Here is a 10,766-nt window from a genome sequence, read left to right as displayed (position 1 = left end):
AGGCTGGGGTGACAATTCTGATTAGGACACACTGCTCCCTTTGGGTAGTTTCCTCCAATGAGGTTGTTTCATTTTTTTGCAATGTATGCTTGGTGACACTCCCCTTGTTTTGTTGAATTTATACGCCCCGAATACGGGTCAATTGCAATTTCTTTCCCAAACAGTTGCCAACTTAGGTTCCTTTTCCACTCCACATGTGATTGTTGGGGGTGATTTTAATTTAATTCTTTCCCCTCATAAAGACAGGAAAGTTCTTTTCATGTCCACACTCTCGAAGCAGCAGTGCTCCTCTTCAAAATCTTTTTGCAGATTGATAAGGGAGCATCATCTCTTTGACACCTGACAGATTAGACACCCTCTCCATAAACAGTTTACTTTCTACTCCACTCCCCATCGTAGTTTCTCCTGCTTGGATCATTTCTTTATCTACACCCCATTGCTTCCTCTCCTGGTTGCCTCTTAAATCAACCCTGTTACATGGTCCGATCACACCTCTTTAACTTTGAACCTTTTCTTCCGTACCGTTATGTCGAAAACATGTCACTGGCGCCTCAATGAGACCTTTCTATCCATGGAACATCTTAGGGATGAACTTTCTAGAGGATTTGATATGTATTTTAGTCACAATGTTGGCTCTGTAGCTTCTACCTCGACCCTGTGGGAAGCCCATATTTCCAAAAAAGTCCTCGGCGAGTGCCAAGGCTTCGCTAATTCGGCAACTGTCCCTTGCTTAACGATGTCTATTAGCTAAACCGTCCATTTCTGAGCTCCAGAAGGTGACATTTCTTCGTGGCCGAAGCAAGGTTTTTGATTCCAGTAAGTCTGCACAATCCCTCCTTTGGGTCAAACAGAAATTCTGCAAATTTTCTAATAAACCTCATTGTATTTTAGTCAATCGGCTTAAAGCACAATCCGCCTCAACGATGCCATATCATCTAATCCAACCGAATGGACACCCTACCTATGACCCCCATGTCATGGTCTCCCTTTTTGGCTCATATTATTAGAATCTCTATAAGTGTTCGACCCCAGACCTTCATCCGCCCCTCACACAATCATCTTTTGATAGTTTTTATGATCCCCTATCGCTACCGAGAATATCACCCTCGGACATTGCTGCCCTTAATGCTGACATCTCATCTGAGGAATTATTTGACACAGTTAAACTTCTCCCCTCCCGCAAAACTCAGTGACCAGACGGATTGCCCTATTCCTACTATAAATCCTTCATTGGTATCCTGGCCCCTCATCCCCTCTCTCTTTATCGAGATCTTTTCGAAGGTGTCACACCCCAGGCTGAGTTCTCCCGCACGTATATTTCAGTTATCCCCAAACCTGACAAGGACCACTCTATTGTAGACATCTATTGCCCCATTGCCCTATTGAACTCCGATTACAAGATCTTCACTAAGATCTTGGCCAACAAGCATTCCAGACTCATCTCCAAGCTCATACACAGGGATCAGGTAGGTTTTGTGCCTGCCAGACATGCTGAGGATAACACCAGGAGATCTATTGATCTGGTTGACCTGGTTAACCAGTCTTCCATCCCTGCTATATTATTGAGTTTAGATGCTCAAAAAGCTTTTGACCGCCTAAGTTGGCCCTATATGTTTATGGTCTTGGAGAAGTTTGGCTTCCGGGGCCCATTTGTGGCAGCTTTGAAGGTTCTTTATTCTTCCCCCTTCTCGCAGGTCAGATTAGCCTCCTTTCTTTCGTCCCCCTTCCAGATGTCAAATGGTAGGCGTCAGGGCTGTTCACTCTCTCCTTTATTGTTCATTCTCTGTTTGGAACCATTAGCTATTGCCATCAGGTCTAATCCAGATATACGTGGGATACAATCCCATACCCGTGAGTAAAAACTATCCCTGTTTGCAGATGACATCCTCCTCACACTCTTGAGTCCTCACACATCCCTACCGATTTTACATAAGTCCTTGCGACAATTCGGGGTCCTGTCAGGTTACAAAGTTAATACAACCAAAACTGAGGCACTCCCACTACACATTCCACCCGTTGTTCTATCTTCTCTTCAAGAGTCCTTTCCTTACCGGTGGTGCACCCACTCTTTAAAATATTTAGGTACTAACCTTACTCCCTCCTACCACTCCATATAAGAGGCTAATCTCCCCCCCCTATTTATAGCTATTTCCCACTCTTTGAAATTCTGGGATTCCCTGCCCATTTCTTTCCTTGGACGCATCAATGTACTAAAAGTGACTGTTACCCAAACTTCTATATTTCTTTGCAACCCTCTCCATTCCAATCAAAACTTAATTCTCTCCAGAAATCCCTTCTGCATTTAATTTGGCACAACAAACGGCATAGAATTGCACGTTCTGTACTACTCTCTCTGCGTTCTAGAGGGGGCTTAGGGGCACCAGATATAGTAACCTACTATTTTGCTACTCATCTTTGTTTTCTCATGTCATGGTCTACGCATTATCTCCAACATATGGACTGAGATTGAATCTTTGCAGTTATTTCCAGCCCATCCTTGCTCCCTCCTTTGGTCGACCTTGGCAGTGGACGTCTCATCCTTTCGTCATCTATTCCTTGGTCCCATGCATTTTTTCCTGACTGTTTGGCAGAAATGTAAGGCTAAATTTGCATTGGTCTCTGACTGTTCTCCACTGACCAATATCCTTTACAACCCCAATCTCCTGGATAATATGGCCATGTCCCGGATGTCCCCTTGGATCGCAGCAAACCTTTCCCAACTGCGTCACTTGGTACACCCGGTGACTCATTCTCAGATCTCCAGAAAAAATCCCTTCTACCATCTCAACATTTATATATCTATCTTCAAATACGACAATTTTTTTCTACCATTTCACCCTCATTGATCCTGGGGAAGCCTACTCCCTTTGAACATCTATGCATACAGGGTCCACACCAAAGGAGTATTATTTACATGTTATGTGCAATTAAACCATGGCACGATCTAATGTTTGTGTAGTATTATGTTCAGCAGATTGTGTTCTTCTATTGTTGTGACTTAGATGACGTTCAGAGTACATTTTATGCCCAATTCATGCAAAACTCCACGTAATCCCAAGGGGTTCACATACTTTTTCTTGCAACTATATGCTAGCCACTGCACCAGTTTGTACTGCACTTATGGAACTCACCACGTCACCAAGTGATACTGCAGTGCTGGTATGTGAAAGACCAGGATGTACTAGGCTGTTGGTGCTCTCCAGTTCACCAAAAGGTAGAACGGCACTAGTACTGGCACTCTGCTGCATTTTAGAATCATCAAGTAATTGGGAATGGGGTCGGGTACGCTTGATCTTAGCAGGGACCTCTTCTCCATCGTCTGAGCTATCTGTCAGGGTGCCGCTGCTGTCCAAAGATTCATATTCTGAGGAGGATTTTGTCAATGAGTTTTCCCCTTCGCTCTCACCTGACATGCACAAAATCCTGTAGAGTACCTTTTGTTGGACATTTTGGCCACTAACTATATAGGTACCTAGTGCGACTTACGGGAAAAAGAGCACCTGGCTGTCAGGGCCTGCTCGAACTGCTACAAAAAAAATGTACCTGTAAGTGCTACCAGAGATCAGGCCTGATTCTGCAAACACTGCGGTTTTGTGTGCAATGTATCAAGTGACTCTATCAGTGGTCTATTGACACTGCACTGGCTGGGGAAGAGGGGGGAGGGGGGTCAGTGTAGGGGCTATACGCAGGTACTGGCAGATGCCAGGGCTGATCCCGCTAACGCTGCATTTTTGAGGACCCTATCCTAATGTGTGACTCTCTGGGATCTAAAGTGGATAAACGTGATCTCACCTGGTATCGAGACCAGGAACCAGTGACACCCACTGTCCAAATGGGACCAAAAGTATAGTAAAAAATAAAAAACGTGAATCCCTGAAAGGGATCAATATTTTCATGCAAACGTGGCCACAGATAATGGCTAAATTAAGCCATATACATACTAAAGTGTGACATAAAGTGGATCCCTAAATGTGGGATCAAATTTCCACAGTAGTGCCAAGTGCCATAAAGGTATAACAAATGCAAAAAAATGTAATAATACAATCACATCAACTTAAATCACATAAGATAGTCCATAAAAACAAGAAAAAAACAAGTCCAAAAAGGTGCGTATACACCAAAATATTCCAAACACTTCTATGTGCAAGTGATATTGTGGATGTGCATGACCACTGATGGAAATAATCCGTATGTGGCTAAATGCCCCCTCACCTCCTTGAAGCGACCCTCAAAGGACCAAAATGCTTTTTTTATTTAAAGCCAGGAATCCTCTCTGCTGAGGCTCCCTCGCGTTATGGACACCTGTTCAGGTTGATGATAGCCCCCTCACTAGGAATAGCCAGGTCCCCTCCAGCAAACCACCAACTCACATCACAGGTAGGGTAAAGATAAAAAGAAACCTCCCATAGGGTAAATCCGTATTTAATTAACTCTCAAAGATTCAGAACAGCCAAATGCCCACTCACAATATATGTGAATATATCAAGCATTAAAACCTCATGCTAAAGGTGTACTTACATGGGTACATTGGGTGCAACAAGATAGCGTCAGCGCAGGAAGTACGTCACCACGCTCGCATCCTACGTTATGTCACGTTGTCAGGTGACTTCTTCAGGGAAAGCTGGTATAGTTCTGATCTTGATATTGATCCATTCAGACACTATACTAGCAATGGAGGTTTATTGTGTATTTTAGCATGTTCCTGGCAATCAAGGGGTTAAATGTGATGAATGATGTACTGACGGGCAATTTGATGCTATCTGGGAGGGATGCTAACTGACACTAATGCTATCTCAAGTCTTTGGTTACACTAATACAGTGATTAGCAAAAAAATCTGTACACTGTACTTATGACACTGTTGACAGGGCAGTGAAGGGGTTAACTGGGGGGGGGAGGGCGATCAAAAGGTTAAATGTGATCTGAAAGTGTTCTAACTGTGTGCAAGTGTGCTGATTTACTCACTGTGTCTTTCTTCTCTCTCTGGGACGGAATGTACCCAGAGAGAGAAGATATCATCATTTCCTATACACAGGTACAGGAAGATCCCTGTTATTCCAGGGATTGATCATCCATTTTAGGTCGAACATCACTGGCCTAAATCTGATGATTGATCCCTTGGGGACTGAATCACGGCACCCACGGGTCGGCAGGGTCACACGCACGTGCCCCCCGGGCCTCAATTCATGTATATATACGTATTTTTGCGCACCCATGCTGCCCTGTAGCAGTATTACTGCTATAGGGTGGACAGGAAGCGGTTAAGAGAGGGAGATGCCTGCTGTAATTTCATCCTGTGGACACCTGGGGGAGTTGGCCAGTAGAAGTGCAGCAGAAGAAGGTCAATGTACTCAAATGAAGATGGCAAAACCTGTTACGCTTCCGAGTGTTGATGGAAAAGTCATGTGAAAGACTGACTGTGTGATTGCCCAAACTGCTATGAGAGTGACCCCAACTGGGAGACCCACCATCTGTGTGAAAAAGGACTTGCCTCAGTGCAGTGCCCTGTGTAGTGGGGAGGAAAGGGTTAAAAATTAATCTGTTGATATGATGTCTATTGATGAGTATGATATTGCTGCTGTGTATACACCTGTGTCAGCTGAACAAAGTTCTGAATTGAATGAGGTGGGGTGACCGCTAAACAGGGTATGTTATCTTCCCTAGAAATAGTATATTAGGCCGCAGAGCTGTCCCTAGAAACCTCCAGGGAGCTCTGTGTGTTGGAGCCGGAGGTTGCCCAGGACAACTATGGTGCTGATCTGATGGACAAGAGGGTACTTGAATCTAGTGAGGAAAATGTGTTGAATTCTAATGATTACTTCTTAATCTTTTTTAGTTTTTTCTTTGACATGTCTGACCAGGAGATCTTAGAGCTTGGAGACATACCACCTTATGGGTCCTACATTAAGCTCCTTGGTTGTTGTAATTCTGATTCTGAGAATAAACCTCTGATTGATCAAAGCAATCCTGGAATCTGTTTTTACTTTAGAAGTTTTCCTATCAGGATCTGGCAAGGTCCTATAATGAAAATGTCCTTTAAAATGAAGTAAACCTTTCACATTAAATGTGATCTTCCTGATAACACGCTCTCATCAACTTTAACTAATATTAAAAATGATTTTTACATTAAACCAAGCAAAATGTATTTATTAATATAGACAAATACATCTACATAAAATATAATTACAGTGACCCTGACACCAAACTAAACTACATTAAAGTCAGCTTATGAAAGAACATGTATAATATTTATCTTTCTGGAAGGTGGTGAGTGAAATCTTCCCTCTCTTGAAGAGTGATGGGTGTCTCTGGTATCTGACACTTTAGGATGTTTTGAATACATTCCCCCCTCTGGTCACTGTAGTTCCTCCTCACTAAGTGACTACATTGTTATGTAGTGATGTAATGGATGGTGGGAGGAACCACTAAACCCAGCAGGGGACAAGGTTTCCAACAAGCCCAAAGTGCCTGATACCAATGGTGGCCAGAGCAAAAATGATGCCTACTGTCCACCATCTTACTTCATTCCAGAGATTTAAATGTTTGTATATAACAGTGTTAATTCTCAATGTACTAGCAAAATACTAAACTGAACAATAATGGAGATAATGGAGATAATGCTATAACGACTGGTAACCCACATATTAGCGGATAACTGTTTTTGTATTCAGGTCAGGTCTGAACAGAATTATGTAACATTTTGGGAAGAATATACAGCCAAGAAGTCCAGAACTTGAGGCCATTATAGCAAAAACCTCCACAGCCACCATGTATTTCCCTCTGCTGCTTAGATAGGCCGGGATCATGGCAATCCAGACACTGCAGAACACCAGCATGCTGAAGGTGATGTACTTGGCCTCATTAAAACTGTCCGGTAATGTCCTGGCCATAAAAGCTATAATGAAGCTCACAGCTGCCAGAAGCCCCATATATCCCAGGACAGAGTAGAAGCCGATAACTGAACCCTCATTACACTGAATGATGATCTTCCCCTGATAAGAGTGAGTGTCCTGATCCTGGAAGGGGGGAGAAATAGACAACCAAGTGACACAGATTATGACTTGGACCAGTGAGAAGACACAAATTATACAATTGGGCAGTTTGGCTCCCATCCATTTCCTCCAGGGACTCCCAGGTTTGGTGGCTTTAAAAGCAATACACACCATGATACTTTTGGCAAGTAGAGAAGAGACGGCAACTGAGAAGATGACACCAAAAGAGGTGACACGCAGCATGCAGGTCACATCTACTGGATGGCCGAGGAACAAGAAGACACAGAGGAAGCTCAGCATGATGGAGACCAGGAGAAGATAGCTCAGGTTCCGGTTATTGGCTTTAACAATGGGGGTGTCCTGGTAATGTATAAATATCCCCAATATTAAACCAGTCAGAAGACAACAGAGGATGGAGACGGAGGAAAATATGGCAACAATGGTGTCATCAGTGTAGGAGAGAAATTCCACCACTCTTGGAACACACCGATCCTTCTTCTCATTTGGCCATTCTTCATCAGGACATTTTATGCAGTTTTCACTGTCTGCAGGAAGAACAATACAAATACAATGAGCATCGGGGTCAGAGCTTAGAAAACAAATTAAAAAGATTAATTAATTAATATAGAGATAGATAGATAGATAGATAGATAGATAGACAGACAGACAGACAGACAGACAGACAGACAGACAGACAGACAGACAGACAGACAGACAGACAGACAGACAGACAGATAGATAGATAGATAGATAGATAGATAGATAGATAGATAGATAGATAGATAGATAGATAGATATTGAGTGTGCCTACTGGGAAGTGGTAAAACATTGTTGGTTCCATAAGGACACAATAAAGGGTGAAAAGACAAAATATGGAATGCACCAGAACTGTGTTATAGGCAGAAATGTGATAATGGAGATTCAGTTTAAATTGTCAGAAAACCCTGATAATGAACATATTTGTTACCTTTTGGTCTGTTAAATACACAACTGGAAACATTTGTTATATCTGTACAAAGTGCAAAAAAAAAAATACCTGTTGATCATTTTTATTTCTTTTTTTTCTGTTGGTTGAACTGGATGGGATAGATTAATTATGTCACTACACTGCTGAAAAAAAAATTAAAGGAAGACTTTGAAAACACATCAGATAGCAATGGGGAAAAATATCCTGCTGGACATCTATACTGACATGGACGGGGTAATGTGTTAGGAATGTAAGGATCGTTTGATGAAAATGAAAATTATCAACTTACAGAGGACTGAATTCAAAGACACCCTGAAAATCAAAGTGAAAAATGATGCAACAGGTTATTCCATTTTGCTGACATTTCATCGCAGCAACTCAGAATGGTCTTCAGTAGTTTGTATGGCCCCCACGTGCTTGTATGCATGCCTGACAATGTCAACAGATGTTGTCCTGGGGATTTTCCTCCAAGAACTGGACCAAGGTATTGCTGAGCTCCTGGACAGTCTGAGGTGCAACCTGGCAGTGGCAGAAAGACCAAAACATGATATCCCATAGGTGTTATATTGGATTTAGGCCAAGGGAGCATGGGGGGCATTCAGTGGTATCCATTCCTTCATCCTCCAGGAATTGAATCCATACTCTTGCCACATGAGGCTGGGCATTGTCGTGCACCAGGAGGAACCCAGGACGCACTGCACCAGTGTAGGGTATGACAATGGGTCTAAGGATTTCATCCCGATACCTAATGGCAGTCAGGGGGCCATTGTCTAGCCTGTAGAGTCTGTGCGTCCCCCCATGGATATGCCTTCCCAGACAATCACTAATCCACCACCAAAACGGTCATGCTGAACAATTTACAGGCAGCATAACATTCTCCACGGCTTCTCCAGACCCTTTCACGTCTGTCACATGTGCTCAGGGTGAACATACTCTCATCTGTGAAAAGCACAGGGTGCCAGTGGCGGACCTGCCAATTCTGGTGTTCAATGGCAAATGCCAATTGAGCTATGTGGTGCTGGGCAAGGATCACAGGGTCCACTAGAGAAAGTGGGACCCTCAGGCCACCTCATGAAGTTTGTTTCTGATTGTTTGGTCGGAGACATTCACACCATTGGCCTGCTGGAGGTCATTTTGTAGGGCTCTGGCAGTGCTCATCTTGTTTCTCCTTGCACAAAGGAGCAGATACCGGTCCTGCTGATGGGTTAAGGAGTTTTCTATGGCCTTGTCCAGCTCTCTTAGACTAACTGCCTGTCTCCTGGAATTGCCTCTATGCTCTTGAGACTGCTTGGAGTCGCAGCAAACCTTCTAGCAATGGCACGTACTGATGTACCATCCCGGAGGAGTTGGACTGCCTGTGCAACCTCTGTAGGGTCCAGGTATCGTCTCATGCTACAAGTAGTGACACTGACCCTAGCCAAATGCAAAACTAGTGAAAAACAGTCAGAAAAAGATGAGTAGGGAAAAAAATGTCAGTGACCTCCACCTGTAAAACCATTCCTGTTTTGGGGTTGTCTCATTGTTGCCCATCTAGTGCACCTGTTGTGCCTTTCATTAACACCAAAGCAGCTGAAACTGATAAACAACCCCCTCTGCTACTTACCTGACCAGATCCATATCCCAGGAGTTTCATTGACTAGATGTTATACTCTGATTAAAATGTCTTCCTTTAATTTTTTTTGAGTAGTGTATATCAACTGTTTGGGCGGCACAGTGGCTTAGTGGTTAGCACGTCTGCCTTGCAGTAAATGGGTTATGGGTTCAATTCCCGACCATGACGCCTCCTGTATGGAGTTTGCATGTTCTCCCTGTGCTTGCGTGGGCACCCTCCAGGTACTCCAGTTTCCTCTCACACTCCAAAGACATGCTGGTAGGTTAATTGGCTCCTGTCTAAATTGTCCTAGTTTCATCCCTGGCTACACAGGATCTCCTGTATGGTGGGGGTTGGGGAAAGACCTGGCAACCCACCCTGTAAAATAATTGCTAAGAGAATTCATGGAAAAAGTCACTTACAAGTGACAGTCCATCTAATCGCCAAGGGTCAGATAAGACTGAATGGATAGATAGAGAGATATCAACTGTTTTATTCATGCTTTGTCAGTATAAAAATGGAGATTATAGGACTGTTATTGATGGTGTCACATCCCACTTTTGGGAATGTTGTATTGTTGTAACCCTGCAAGGGACTCTATTATTAAAACAGTATATCAGAGCCATTAGAATGGTTTTAGGATATAATCTTTTTAAAAAAAATTTGTATAATAAAGTATATATAATTTTTAATCAATATATGTGGTGATGTTTTATTAGCTGCATTAAAATCCCAAGGGGGGTAATTTGTTCTTGTATGTAGTAGTATTAGTAGTAGTATTAGTAGTAACAATAGCAAAATAAAACTAGGCAGGGCTGACACCATTTCATTTCACAAACTCCTGTGTGTTGTCAGTCTACAACAGTATTAAGAGCTAACTACATTTCTAGCAGGACCAACAGGTATCTTTCTGTACTTGCAGTAGCTTTAAATATATAAAACATGAGGAAATGCGCACACTTTACAGGTACATACTTCATATTTTTTTCCCTGACAAACACTTTAAGTACTGAGGTTACTTCTGCCCAGTCCAACAGTGACTTAGTAACAAATACAAACTTTACCAGAAATGTTGGATATCTCTCCTTCTGGACATGGGATGCACTCATAGCAGCATTTATGAATTGAAGATCCAAACTTTTTTCTGCTGCCAAGTAAACAGGGATCTGAGCATCGAGATACCGGAATCTGAAATCAGATATTGTTATTAATATGATG

The 10,766-nt window shown here is 42.8% G+C and overlaps 1 pseudogene; it reads right to left on the bottom strand.

Moving 5' to 3' along the window:
- Window positions 1-6,192: 6,192 nt before the first annotated feature.
- Window positions 6,193-7,568, bottom strand: LOC149445846 (vomeronasal type-2 receptor 26-like; annotated as a pseudogene).
- Between the last annotated feature and the right edge of the window lie 3,198 nt (window positions 7,569-10,766).

Source organism: Staurois parvus, unplaced genomic scaffold, assembly GCF_062004578.1.
Source record: "Staurois parvus isolate SC_StPar_1 unplaced genomic scaffold, SC_StPar_1.0 ptg000706l, whole genome shotgun sequence".
NCBI classification, from domain to species: domain Eukaryota; kingdom Metazoa; phylum Chordata; class Amphibia; order Anura; family Ranidae; genus Staurois; species Staurois parvus.
Note: the sequence above shows the minus strand (reverse complement) of the source record. Positions and strands in the feature narration are given on the sequence as shown.